Raw genomic sequence first — 14,844 nt, forward strand, 5'->3', positions numbered from 1 at the left:
CAGCAACTTAAATTTAAAGAGAAAATGGTAGGAACCCTAGCAAGGAAGCCTAAAGCACTAAGATGATTCACAAGAATGATGGGGCATGAATCAATACATGAAAGGAGGAATATGAATCATGACATATGGCAAGGTGATGACTCAATTGCGCACAACTTAGAAGATAACAAGAAGACTTAAATTAGACATGACCGAATTTAAGAGATAAAAAACGTTACCATTGAAGAACCAAGGCTCTAGATACCACATGATGGCATCCTTGCTTCCATTGAAGAAGAGATGATGAAAAATAGCAAGGGATGCTTTGAACTCCTTGGATCAAGTCCTTTAAGGGCATCTTTGATGGAGGAAGGGGCGAAAATGGAAGTTGTGGGTGAGGTGTTTGATGAAATGATTGAGAGGTACACTCTAGGGTTGGCTCACTTCATGGTGATTAAGGCCACTTCTAGGGTTGGCATGCAAATTTTGGCCATACACTCCCAAATGCAACCCTAGTCCAAAAATAAAATCTTATAATCTAAGGCACCCCATAATACAAGGGTAAAATAGGAAATACAAGTGAAAATAAATCCTATGATTAAAATACCCCAAAATACAAGGGTAAAATGGGAAATACAAGTAAAATAAATCCTATGTCTAAGATACCCAAAATACAAGGGTAAAAATGGGAAAAATAAAGACAAGGGCAAAATAGGCATAAAAGATAAATTCTATGCTAACAAGGCTTAGGAGATTGATCAATATCCTTTAACCACAAGAAGCATGTCTATAGGTTGTTAGCTCTCATATCCTCTTCCAATCACCTAGCCATGGAACTATTGATGGGTCCCACATGAAGCTCCAAGGATGGTCCACCATCAAATACACATCAAGAAAATTATATAAAGAAGCATATTGAAACATACAGAATAGAAAACTACAAAGAAACATTTCATTCTAAATCTTGTACATATTTCTTTGTAGATTACTTGTTCTTTCATTACTGATTACACCACGTCTAGAAGAGATGAAACAATCTTATAATCATTGATTACCTTTGTTGTAAGGGTTGAGCCTGAAGAGGCTTGTGTGAAAAAATACTTAGTGTTGAGCCTGGAGAAGCTTTTGTGAAAGAATACTTAGTAATTGGTTTGAAAAGGCTTGTGTGAAAGAATAGTTAGTGTTCAGCCTAGAGAGGCTTGGTTAAAAGAATACTTAGTGTTGAGCCTGGAAAGGCTTAGTTGAAAGAATACTTAGTGTTCAGCCTAGAGAGGCTTCGTTGAAAGAATATTTGGTGCTAAGCTTGGAGAGGCTTGTTGTTCAAAGAATAATTGGGTAGTTGCTTGAAGAGGCAAGTCAAAGACTACATAGGATTGAGCCATAAATGGCTTGGTAAAAGAATACTTGTAACTTTCTTAAAAGTTAGTGGAACCCAATCTAGTTGGATTGAGAACTAGATGCAGTCTCAGTGGTTGAGATAAACCAGTATAAAAATCTATAGTGCTTTATCTGAATTTTCTCCAGAGCTTTGTCTGATAAGTTATTTTCTTTACACTGCAAAAACGTGAATTTTTTATACACACTATTCAGCCCCCTTCTAGTGTGTGTAGTTTCTTCACAAAATGAATGAGGTGTTGCCTTAGTATATTGATGAGACTATTGTTACAAGTAGATTGACATACATTTGTGATGCGTATTGTTATAATATAATAATATGTTGAGTCCTATTTGACATTCATCATATGCATAAATAAGAATTTTCCTTCGGGCAGTAAGCCTTCAGGCTACAGTTGACAGTGCCTTCAGGCAATGGCCTTCAAGTAGTGAGCCTTTGACAAATGACATTTAACAGTTGATTTGACTAGCGCCACATGTATATGCACTTTGAAGTTTGTGTCCATTCCATTATATGCATATGTATACAAGTGAATTTATGTGATGACTTGTATTGGTTATATATGTATTATCAGTTGAATTATATTTTGTTGTATTAATATATTTGTATCAATAGTTTGTTATGATTTATGTCTTTGCATCTTTCCTTGTGCTTGAATATCCAACTTTATTCTATTTTGTGATATAGAGTGAGATGTTTCTTACTCCTTAATGCTTTGTGTTGTTATTTTCTATGTTGTTGTAAGTGTTTCACAACATAATGTTGAGAATTTTGGCAATGAGGCCTAATCCTTATGGTTGGATTATGCTCTGATATGATGTAATATCGAGGCCTAGTTAGGAGTTTCTATTGTTGCTATGTTTTAAGATAATTGTTATTTTCATTATAAGTTCAGTTGGATTTCCATTAACATATGGTTAGTTAAAATGTGGTACCTTCTATGTTGAACATGTTGGTTTTTATTTATGATAGACTTTGTTTATTCAATTTGGTTATAGTTAATGCGTTATGGTATGCAGGATAAGGGGTGTTACAGGTTAAGCAGTTCAGGGATTTTTAACATTTGTGTTATTAGTATGCTTTACAAAATGTATGTTTGTATATATTTACAGGCTTTATTTGTAACCCCATCAAGGCCTTTCTACTTTCAATTCTAAATTAGCAAGAACTATTTTATGATTTTTGCACCCTATAATATATATTTTTGCATGGGTTTTCAAATATTGTTGCATGATAGATCTAGTTAACTGAATTCTTATTTGTTTCACTATCTAATAGTTGTGTTATACTAAGTGTTGTGACCTGTTGGGTCGTTACAATCTTTGTAAATATCGCCATTCTATTGTGTATATAGGTGCTCCAAGGATTCATAAATTATTTGTCAAGACAAGACAATGAAGTAGAGACTAGGAGTTCATGAATGCATTGCTGCAAATATTGGTAATTTTCTCTATGGCTAACTTTCTTTTTTTGGATGATGTATTTGGTTTGAACACATTATACCATTTTGTACACTATCACAAAAGAGGAAATGAAACATAATAGCATTTATAACATCCACGTATTATTAGAGTGCTTATTAGTTAGGCTTTTTGAATGTTTATAATTGCTTACTTTAATGGAGTTGATGTGATATTGATTGAATTATTGTTACATGAGTGTGTATTACCATGAATTTTTGTGAATTTGAGATGATTAATTGTACTTTGTTAAGTGTTGAATTGGGGGTTTTGTATGATTGGGGGGAGAAGGGTTGGTATCAATTATATCTTTTGATATAAATTTATTATGAATATGATATTGTCTTTCTAAAAGAAATTAAATGTTTTGAATGTTGATAGTTTGTCTTTGACCGTAAGGGATTTGACTTTAAGGTAATGATGGGGAGAATGTGTTTGTTGTCCTTAAAACTCCAAATTTATAAAGCGAGGTGAAGATTGGATAATATAAATGATGGAAACTTGCTTTATAACTGGATTGATGTTGATTCCTCTTCAAGTTTCTCCCTAGACCTTTGACTCCTTGATTCTCCTCAAACTTCTCCAAAGCCTCCAATCACTACTACAAAATTACTGTTTTCCATCATTACATCTACATCGATTCCTCTACAAACGATGTAAATAAGAAACGCGGTGGAATTTTTGTAAATAAATTGAAGATGTAAACCATTCTACATCGGGTCTATTTCTGACCGATGTAAAAATCGAATGACAATATTATTCTACATCGGGTTTTGCATTTAACCGATGTAAAACTGAAGCCAAATTTTCGTGGCCCCTTCACCCTCTCGACACAACACTCTGGTGGGCACTCTCGCGGGCTCTGGTGTAGCTTCTTCAACTCACAAGATTGAACCCTCTCGACACGGTGTCTCTCTCGCGGTATTCAACATACACTCTCGCAGGGTCTTCTGGTGATCCAAATCCATAAATGCGCGGTCTCGGAGGAGCTCTCATGAGTGGTGCGCCAAATCCACAAACCTCTCAACACAGTGTCTCTCTCGCGACATTCAACACACACTCTCGCAGGCTCTTCTAGTCATCCAAATCCACAAATGCGCGGTCTCGAAGGAGCTCTCGCGAGTGGTGCACCAAATCCATAAACCTCTCTGAGGAGCTGTCTCAAAATGTGGTAGTGTTTTTGCACGAGTTCTTCACCAAAGGGAAAAGCAAAAGATTTGTAAGTTAACTTGCAAACTATTTTGGGATTTTTTTTTATAATTTCACAAGGTGTTGAAACCAACTTGCCTAACATTCAGGGGATTAGAAAGCTTTGCTGTGAGCTTCTAGATTTGAAAGATGCGGTGGAAAACTTATGCGGCAACATGCACTCCAAGTTCTTGGCTTTCTTGAGGTAGCATATGTCATTTATATGTTTTCTTTTTTCGTTCTTCTTTCTTGAATCAGTGTAAAATGGAACGTACGACATACATTTGCTTGTTGATTCTGCAGTAGAAACAGAAGCTAGCGATCTTATTTCCTTGATTGGTAATTTCTTGCAAAGAACTCGCTTGTAAATTTTATGTTCATATTTTTCAAATTGGAATGGGGAGAATGGGGTGCTTGTTAATTAGATCTACCATGCCTTTAATAGTTGTCTCAAAAAATGGTTAACATCTTAATAGAGATAAAAAATTCATAGATAATTTTTAGTGAAGTTGTATTGAAAGTTGACTCGTGAGTTTATCATCTCCGTTCCCACGCGCCATACCAATTTGGTTCTAAGAAAGTTTCATTTTCTCGAGTGGTAAGTGTGAATTATGGATAGCATTATTAAGTGAACAAAGTAACCATTGTAATTCACAAGTCCTGTTGCAAGCATAGTTTGTTAGAGGTTTCTGTTGTATGGGTGCTGCAATGGAGGATGAGGATCAAGCTGGTATTATTTTTATTTGTTTAGTTCTGTCAAGAAAAAGCTCAAGCTATTGATAGATTGCACAGTAATTTGGTTATACTTTAGTATGTTCAACACACCCTGAAACAAAAGCTATTTTTTGGGCTTGAACTTGAAATTTGCACAAAGCTGATAGCAAAACTAGGAGAAGTGAAGGAGATTCTTCTCCACGGAATTGCTTAGGCCAGATCTTCTTCAAAGGAGACTTGAGTCCACAACTAAGAGCACTTGAAGACTATGAACTCACGGATACACTCTTCCAAAGTTTAGGAGGGAAGCACCCAAGCTCAAGCATCAATGGATTCTCACTTCAAAAAGTAGGAAAGTAGACAACTAGCCTAGGGTTTTTGAAGGTGAGAGGTTGGAGACTTTTGAGAGAGGAAACTCGGCCAATGGCTCACAAATTTCTATTATGTTCAAAAGTGAGCTACAAGGTGTGAAGGAGGCAATATAAAGGATCCGGTTTCAAGGCACTTGGCGCCAATGTGAAGGAGTCACATGTGGCGCCAAGTTTTGAATTCAAAATTCAAAAATTTTGAATTCAAAACTTCACACACACATGTCATGTCCGGTCACATTAGGCTAGGTGCATTTAGGTGTGATTTAGGATGCATTTAGGGTTAATTTTAAGTCACACATGTTCAGCCAAGGTGGCGTGAAACATGTGACTTAAAATGCAACTTAAATGTATCTTAAATTAAACCTAGTTTAACCTAATCCAATTAAACTACTAATCCTCCTTAAACCCTAATCTAATGACCTAAATACAATGGTCAAGAAAATACAATGAATAGGAAAAATTACAAGAAGAAGAATGAGCCTAATATTGGGTACCAAAAGCCCAAAGCTCAAGAAGCCCAAAAATAAGCCCAAATACAAAAACCCTAATCTATGGTCAAAATACAAGACCAAATATCAAAGTAACTTCCTATACTAAGTAATGCAATAAAACATGGTGTTTATTCAATTCAGGTCCACGTGAGAAGCACCCTAGGCCCACCAAGCCCATTGGGCCCACTAAACTCTGAAGCAAACAAGTCTTCATGTAATCTCCTGGTCATACCTCTAGTTGTTGGGCCTTTAGCCCATGCTCTTCCATCATTCCCTCCCTCTTGAGAAGGATTCGTCCTCGAATCTGAAGACTCTTCCTCATCATCACTAGCACCTACAAAAGGTTTAAGATCACTAACATTAAAAGTGGTGCTGACTCCATAATCAGAGGGTAAATCAAGTCTATAAGCGTTATCATTGATACGCTGTAAGACCTGAAAGGGACCATCTCCTCTAGGACTGAGTTTGGACTTCCTTTGATTTGGAAAACGTTCTTTTCTTAAGTGAAGCCAAACACAATCACCTTCCTCGAAGATCATAGACTTCTTTCCTTTACTTCCTTGTTTTGCATATTTCTCATTTTGATTTTGAATATGAATTTTAATCCTTTCATGAAGTTTCTTAACAAAATCAGCCCTTGAAGCCCCTTCCTTATGAATGAAATGTTCAACATTAGGAAGAGGTATCAAGTCCAAAGGAGTTAAAGGATTAAACCCATACACAGCCTCAAAAGGAGAAATATTGGTAGTTTTGTGAACTACCCTATTGTAGGCAAATTCAATGTGAGGCAAAAACTCATCCCAAGATTTGTGATTACCCTTTAGGACTGCCCTAAGCATAGTAGACAGAGATCTATTCACTACCTCAGTTTGGCCATCTGTTTGAGGATGACAAGTAGTTGAAAAGAGGAGTTTGGTTCCTAGTCTTGACCACAAGACACGCCAAAAGTGGCTTAGGAACTTTGTATCTCTATCTGAAACTATAGTCCTAGGAAGCCCATGGAGTTTAACCACATCTCTAAAGAAGAGTTTTGCAATGTTTCTTGCATCATCTACTTTGTGGCATGGAATAAAATGAGCCATTTTACTGAAACGGTCCACTACCACAAAGATAGAATCCATTCCCCTTTGGGTTCTAGCCAAACCTAGCACAAAATCCATGCTAATATCTACCCAAGGAGAAGAAGCAACAGGTAAAGGTGTGTATGTACCATGAGGCATCACTTTAGACTTAGCTTGTAAACAAGCCAAACATCTAAAACAATGCCTTTGGACATCTTTTCGCATATGGGGCCAATAAAATTTTTCTTTTAGCAAACTAAGGGTTTTCTCAACACCAAAGTGCCCCATAAGCTCACCTTCATGACTCTCTTTAATTAATAATTTCCTAATGGATCCTTGGGGTATGCATAACCTTCCTTCTTTATACAAGTACCCCTCAACCATATAGAAACCATCAAAAGCTTTTTGTTGACATTTTTTATAATTATCACCAAACTCAAGATCTTCTTCATACAACTCCCTAATATTATCAAATCCAAGAATTTGAGTACCTAGAGACACAAGCAAAGTATGTCTCCTAGATAAAGCATCAGCTACAACATTTGATTTTCCTTTCTTGAATTTAATGATATATGGAAATTGTTCAAGGAACTCTAACCATTTGGCATGCCTCTTATTTAACTTACCTTGACCTCTTAAATACTTAAGTGACTCATGGTCACTATGAATGACAAACTCTTTGGACACAAGGTAGTGTTCCCAAGTTTGTAAAGCTCTAACCAATGCATACAACTCCTTGTCATAGGTAGGGTAATTGAGGGAGGCACTTTTTAGTTTTTCACTAAAATATGCAATGGGGTGTCCTCCTTGCAATAACACAGCTCTATGCCTACTCCTGATGCATCACATTCTAGCTCAAAAGTCTTTTCAAAATTTGGTAGAGCCAAAATGGGTGCATTAGTAAGTTGTTCCTTAAGAAGTTGAAATGCTTGGTCATGCTTTGAAGTCCAATCAAATAAAATATCTTTTTTGACAAGCTCATTCAAGGGTGAAGCAATGCTAGAGAAGTTAGGCACAAATCTTCTATAAAAACTTGCTAGTCCATGAAAACTCCTAACTTCACTAACATTTTTAGGCTTGGGCCACTCTTGAATGGCTTTGATTTTCTCGGGGTCCACTTGAACCCCATTTTTGCTTACAATGAACCCTAGGAAAACCACATGATCCACACAAAAAGTACATTTTTCAAGATTTGCAAATAATTGGTTTTCCCTAAGGATCATCATAACTTCTCTAAGATGTCCTAAGTGATCATCTTGAGACCTACTATAGATTAATATGTCATCAAAATAAACAACAACAAATTTTCCTATACACTCTCTCAAGACATGATTCATAAGCCTCATGAATGTACTTGGTGCATTAGTTAAACCAAAAGGCATAACTAACCACTCATACAATCCAAATTTGGTCTTAAAAGCAGTTTTCCACTCATCACCCTTTTTAATTCTTATTTGGTGATAACCACTTTTAAGATCAATTTTAGAAAATATAGAAGCACCATGTAATTCATCAAGCATATCATCAAGTCTAGGGATTGGGTGCCTGTACTTGATTGTGATATTGTTAATGGCCCTACAATCACAACACATTCTCCATTTTCCATCTTTCTTGGGCACTAACAATACAGGCACAGCACAGGGACTCAAACTCTTTTGCACCCACCCCTTATCCAAAAGTTCTTGGACTTGGTTCTCTATCTCCTTAGTTTCTTGAGGATTTATCCTATAGGCTAGTCTATTGGGTAGACTAGCCCCAGGCACAAAATCAATTTGATGTTCTATACCCCTAAAAGGAGGAAGGCCTTTTGGACCATCACTAGGGAATATATCATCAAATTCTTTTAATAAATGAGAAACTTGAGGAGGTAAAGAACTAAGCTCAATGTTTAAATTATGACACTGAAGCACACCTCTACAAAGAAGAATGTAAGAAGGCTTTTCAACAATTGAAGTTTGTTTTAAAGGTTCTTGTTGAATTCCTTTTATTAGAAGAGGTTTCTCTTCCTCTTTCTTCTTTGAAGACTTATGCTTCTTTTCCTTTTTGTTTTTTTTTTTAATCAAGTTTTTTTTTTCTTCTTCTCTTTTCAATTTCATTTGTACTTGATCCTCTATCACTTGTGAAGAAGACAAAGGATGAAGTACAAATTTCTTTTCTTTATGGGTGAAAGTGATTTCATTGGTAAGGCCATTATGCATGTTTTTCTTGTCAAATTGTCATGGCCTTCCCAACAAAATATGGCAAGCCTCCATTGGAACTATGTCACAAACCACTTGATCTTCATAGTTACCAATAGAGAACTTGACTTTCACTTGTTTATCAACATTGATATCCCCATCTTCATTAATCCAATGAAGTTGATATGGTTTCGGATGGGGAATAATAGTAAGACCAAGCTTCTCCACCAACCTTATGCTACAACAATTGCAACACGACCCACTATCCACAATGAGAGAACAAACATTATCAAGAATTTTACACCTTGTGTGGAAAATATTCTCTCTTTGTGAAAGGTGAGACTCATGAGGTTGGTTTCCTAGAAGCCTTCTAATCATTAGAAGTTGACCATCACAAGGATATGCACTTTCAATGGGATGGTCTTCCTCACTTGATTCACTATCACTTGAAGTAGTGGAACTAGATTCATCAACACTACTATAAATATCTTGCCCCTTCAAAATCATCACCTTTTTAGTTGGGCATTGAGAAGCTATATGACCTCTCCCAAGACACTTAAAGCATTTGATATCACTAGTTTTGCTACTAGAAGTGACAATATTTTTATTTTTCTCATTTTCTTTTTCTTTTTCAAGACCTTTGCCAAATTTCTTAGAGGTATCAAATTGACCCTCCTTCTTGTAGTCTTTCTTAACATAAGAGCTAGATTGAGTTTTACCTTTAAAAGAAGTTTTTCTCAAATTTTGTTGTTCCACCCTTATACAAAGTTGGACCAAATCATCAAGGTCCCTATAAGGAAGTAACTCAACTCTATCTCTTATGTCAAAATTAAGACCACTTAGAAATCTAGCAATGGTCAATCTTTCTTCTTCCCTTATCTCAGCCCTCATGAGATACAACTCCATTTTTTGCCTATACTCCTCAACACTCATACTCTTTTGTTGGAGTCTTTGGAGCTTATCCATAAGCTCCCTACTATAATAAGAAGGAATGTGCCTTCTTCTCATAGCACTCCTCAACTCATTCCAATAAGTGATGGGAGGATCATTGTGAAGTCTTCTCTCTCTTTCCAAGGATGTCCACCAATACATGGCTTGTCCTTGAAAAGCTAGGGTGGCCAAAGGAACTTTTCTTTCCTCACCTACTTGATAACAAGTGAAGATTTGCTCCACTTTCATCTCTCAATCTAAGTAGGCGTCCACATTTTCTTTTCCATGAAAGTAAGGGAGATCAACCCTTGATTCCCTCACTTTGTGTTCTTTAATGACTCTCCTAGGTGTAGGTTGGTAATATGCATCCATGTTCAAACTACCTTCATTTTCTTGGCTTTGAGAGTCATTGGAACTCTTAGTGGAAGAAATTTTTTGGCTTTTATGTTTATGAATTTTTTTCAAAAGTTTTTCTTCTCTTAGCTTGATCTTGTTTATCTCTTCCTCTAAAGCAACTAGTTGTACTTCTCTTTCAATTTTCTCTTTTTCTTTTTGAAGTACCTCTTGTTGCTTCCAAAGTTTTAGTGCCTCAACCTCCTTAACAATTCTTCTAAAACTTTTAGGAGATTCAAAGTCACTACTACTTTGAGAAATATGACTCATGATTAAGCAAAGAGAATTTTATATGCTATGCAAAAAGTTATAAAATATTTTTGGTATTTTCTAGGAATGAAAATAGCACTTGGAAGTCTAAGTGTACAAGTTGCACTATCAAGGGAGGTGAGCTACAAAGAGCCACTTAATAACTAAGCCTTTTCAAGTGGAAATCACTAAACTCCTTTGTGGTATTTCCAATTCCCCAAAGTTTTTTACAAAAAATTTTGTATGCTTTTCTCAATTGGTTTGTTATGCAATCTAAGCTCAACGTGAACAATTAAAAGCTACACAATTCTAGTCGAAATAAGGCAGCAAAATAAAACAATTAAAGACAAATAACTTAAAGAAAGCAAGATAAGTAACTAGTCGGTTTCCCTAAGTGGAAGCTTGAAACATATGAAATTTCCAAGCCACTTCCACTAGTACTACACGTGAGTAGACTAACAAGGACTTATACCTGACCAGCTTCTTAATACTCCCTCCAAGCTTTACAAATTGGTTTAAAAATACAAAAGAGATTGCAAAATTTAAACTAGCCTAGAAAACAATTAATGACGGCTTTTGTGACCCAATTAGTGACGGATTGGTTGATCAACTTTTCTAACACTTGTTCAAGTGTTTTAATCCGCCACTAATCCTTGAATTAAGATGCTCCTGAACCTGCAAAATAAACACAACAAAGAGGTTAATGTGGCTGCCTCACAAGGTGAAGGAAATTGGTCACTCAAGTGAAGGAAGTTTAGGAGGATTTTGGTCACTAAATTAGGTCAAATTTGGTGATTGTAGTGTCCAAAATTTTCCTACTCTTTGTTGAGAAATGCTTGATCCTTGAGCAAGGATTTAAGGCCACTTCCAGCACAGGAAAATTACTGAAAGAAAACTAGACAAGCAATAAAGCACAATTTGGAAAGCTTATACCAAAATTAAGAGTAATATGTATATATGACAAGACTCAAAGAGGTTCAACAATTAAAACTGAAAATTAAGACTCCAAATAAAGCTAGCACTCAAATAGGAATGTTCCTAGATAGGTACTAGAATGGATGAACAAAACAAAAAAAAATTGAAATCAATTGGACAAGTATAGAACAAGTTGTAGTCAAAACAATAACAAGGAATCAAGTAGGTTTTTCAGCTTGTACACCTCTCGGCTTTTCCCTTTTAATTTGTTTTCTCTATATTTTTTTTAATTCTTTCTTTTTCCAGTATCAAGTTAAGAGTCCAGAGAGTATATTTGCCTTTTGTTTCAAATTTTTCTATGATTCCAAGCTATAGAAACCGAGACTACAAGTTAGCCAAAAATTAGGTCAAAATTCAAGTAAACTTGAGAAACTAGTGCACTAGTCTTTAGGTTTTGATTTGGATTCCTTATGAACTCTTTTCTTTTGATCTTTTGAACACTTTAGGCTCTGTTTTAACTCTATTTTTCCAGCCTTAATGTATATTTTTTTTTTTAAATTTGAATCCAAAGATAATGCACTAGAAGTACTTGAAATTTTGAATCATAAATGTTTTTATAAGATTTTTTTTCAATGGAAAGTGATTTGAAAACTTTAAGAACACAATGGAAACCTAACTCTAAGGAAACTTGCTAGGAATAATAGCAAATCATGAACACAATAAGGTAAAAGAAAAAGCACATATAGGTAGGCACAAATGAAGTATGACCGAATCAACAATGTAGACACAAAATTCAAAATAACACTAGGTTAAACATGCTATTCAAGGAATTTGCAACATATAAGGACTAAACACAAACTTCTAAGACAAAACAAGGATTCAAAAACAAAAACTAATGCATATGCATGAGGTCCAATCACGGACACATACAAGGAATGGAGAGACTCAAAATAAAATCAAAATTAGCACAAAGCAAATAGTTCCTGAACAAGTTGATTGAGGAAGAAATTCAAAAACAATCAACAATGGATCTATAAAAACACAAGAACATCAAAATATAGATCCGAAAATTGAAACTCAAATTAAGACAAGACAAACACAAGAACACAAGAACACGGACACAAAAATGAAGAACACTTATCTCCTTGAAGACCTTGCTCTTGATACCAAAATTGATAGCAAAACTAGGAGAAGTGAAGGAGATTCTTCTCCACGGAATTGCTTATGCCGGATCTTCTTCAAAGGAACTTGAGTCCACAACTAAGAGCACTTGAAGACTATGAACTCACGGATACACTCTTCCAAAGTTTAGGAGGGAAGCACCCAAGCTCAAGCATCAATGGATTCTCACTTCAAAAAGTAGGAAAGTAGACAACTAGCCTAGGGTTTTTGAAGGTGAGAGGTTGGAGACTTTTGAGAGAGGAAACTCGGCTAATGGCTCACAAATTTCTATTATGTTCAAAAGTGAGCTACAAGGTGTGAAGGAGGCAATATAAAGGATCCGGTTTCAAGGCACTTGGCGCCAATGTGATGGAGTCACATGTGGCGCCAAGTTTTGAATTCAAAATTCAAAAATTTTGAATTCAAAACTTCACACACACATGTCATGTCCGGTCACATTAGGCTAGGTGCATTTAGGTGTGATTTAGGATGCATTTAGGGTTAATTTTAAGTCACACATGTTCAGCCAAGGTGGCGTGAAACATGTGACTTAAAATGCAACTTAAATGTATCCTAAATTAAACCTAGTTTAACCTAATCCAATTAAACTACTAATCCTCCTTAAACCCTAATCTAATGACCTAAATACAATGGTCAAGAAAATACAATGAATAGGAAAAATTACAAGAAGAAGAATGAGCCTAATATTGGGTACCAAAAGCCCAAAGCTCAAGAAGCCCAAAAATAAGCCCAAATACAAAAACCCTAATCTATGGTCAAAATACAAGACCAAATATCAAAGTAACTTCCTATACTAAGTAATGCAATAAAACATGGTGTTTATTCAATTAAGGTCCACGTGAGAAGCACCCTAGGCCCACCAAGCCCATTGGGCCCACTAAGCTCTGAAGCAAACAAGTCTTCATGTAATCTCCTGGCCATAGCTCTAGTGGTTGGGCCTTTAGCCCATGCTCTTCCATCAAAAGCACTGGCTCTCTATCTTGAGATGAAAATTAATTTAATCTGGGGAACAGGGGTGTAAAGTATTGGACACTTAACTAGATGGTTGAAAGGCCTAGCTTTGCAAAATCTTAAACTGTTAGTAGAACTTAGAAAGCTATGAATGATTCGTATTTAATATTTCTAACAAGTTTGCAACCTGAACTATAAAACAACAGATTTTTGTAACAATCCAAATCACTTAACTCAACCATATTATATGAATACAAATTTTGTTGTTCTTCATATTGTAGGATATCTGAAGAGGCTGTGGAAGTAAAGCATGAGTTGATTGAGTTGCAGAAGCATATCTCAGCACAAGGTATTCTTGTTCAGGATTTAATGACTGGTGTCTGTCGTGAATTGGAAGAGTGGAATCAGTCAAGCAATGATGTTGCTGAAATTTAGCATGAACCTGAACTCCTTGAGCCCTTACCAAATGAGAGAAATGACCAGAAAATATTTTTCTTGGAAAACATTGATGTACTAGTGGCTGAGCATAAGTTTGAAGAAGCATTAGAAGCACTAGATGCTGAAGAAAAAACTTCTGCAGAGTTGAAAGGCTTAGGGAATAACTCTTCAGATGATGTTTCCTCATACAAGTCTGCTTTGTTGGAAAGAAAGGCAGTGCTTGAACACCAGTTGGATGGAATTGCTAAACAACCTTCTGTTAGTTATCCTGAGCTGAAAACAGCCTTAAATGGTTTAATAAAACTTGGAAAAGGTCCTCTAGCACATCAACTAATGCTAAAATTTTATCAGTCTCACCTCTAAAAGAGAATTGAGGCTTTGCTTCCCTCAAGTTCTCTCTGTCCCGAAACATTTCCTTCTACATTATCTAAGATTGTGTTTTCTGTAATATCACTGACAATAAAGGAATCTGCTTTGATTTTTGGAGATAATCCTATGTATACCAACAGAATTGTTCAGTGGGCAGAGTTGGAAGTTGAATATTTTGTACGAGTGGTGAAAGAGAATGCACCCTCATCTGAAACTGTTCCTGCCTTACGTGCTGCTAGCATCTGCATTTAGGCTAGTCTGAACTGCTACTCAATCTTTGGTTGGAAGTTAAAGGAGTATTGGTTATATTCTATGTGTTTTTGTGTATATGTGTGCATATCTGATAAGTGCATATCTTTGACTGTATTTTTTCTGTGATAGGTTATTTCTCATTGGGCTTAGAAAATTTGCCTGGAGAAATTGAAAAAAAAATAATAATCAAAATACGTTGTTGTTTTTATTTTTGGCTGGAGAATATATAATATATGTATTTAACTCATAGATGATCACTACCCTGCATGAAGAATTTTAAAACATATAAGATAAACTACTTTCCTTTTCTTTTGAATATCATGTAGGT

At 35.7% G+C, this 14,844-nt stretch overlaps 1 pseudogene across 1 annotated transcript; it reads left to right on the forward strand.

Moving 5' to 3' along the window:
* Positions 1-360: 360 nt before the first annotated feature.
* Positions 361-14,560, forward strand: LOC145952383 (exocyst complex component EXO84C-like; annotated as a pseudogene). Its single transcript, XR_014429958.1, has 4 exons — positions 361-401; positions 2,395-2,411; positions 4,105-4,228; positions 13,739-14,560. The product of XR_014429958.1 is annotated as an exocyst complex component EXO84C-like (transcript).
* Positions 14,561-14,844: the final 284 nt, after the last annotated feature.

This window comes from Cajanus cajan, chromosome 10 (genome assembly GCF_000230855.2).
Source record: "Cajanus cajan strain Asha chromosome 10, NIPB_CcT2T_4, whole genome shotgun sequence".
Classification (NCBI taxonomy): domain Eukaryota; kingdom Viridiplantae; phylum Streptophyta; class Magnoliopsida; order Fabales; family Fabaceae; genus Cajanus; species Cajanus cajan.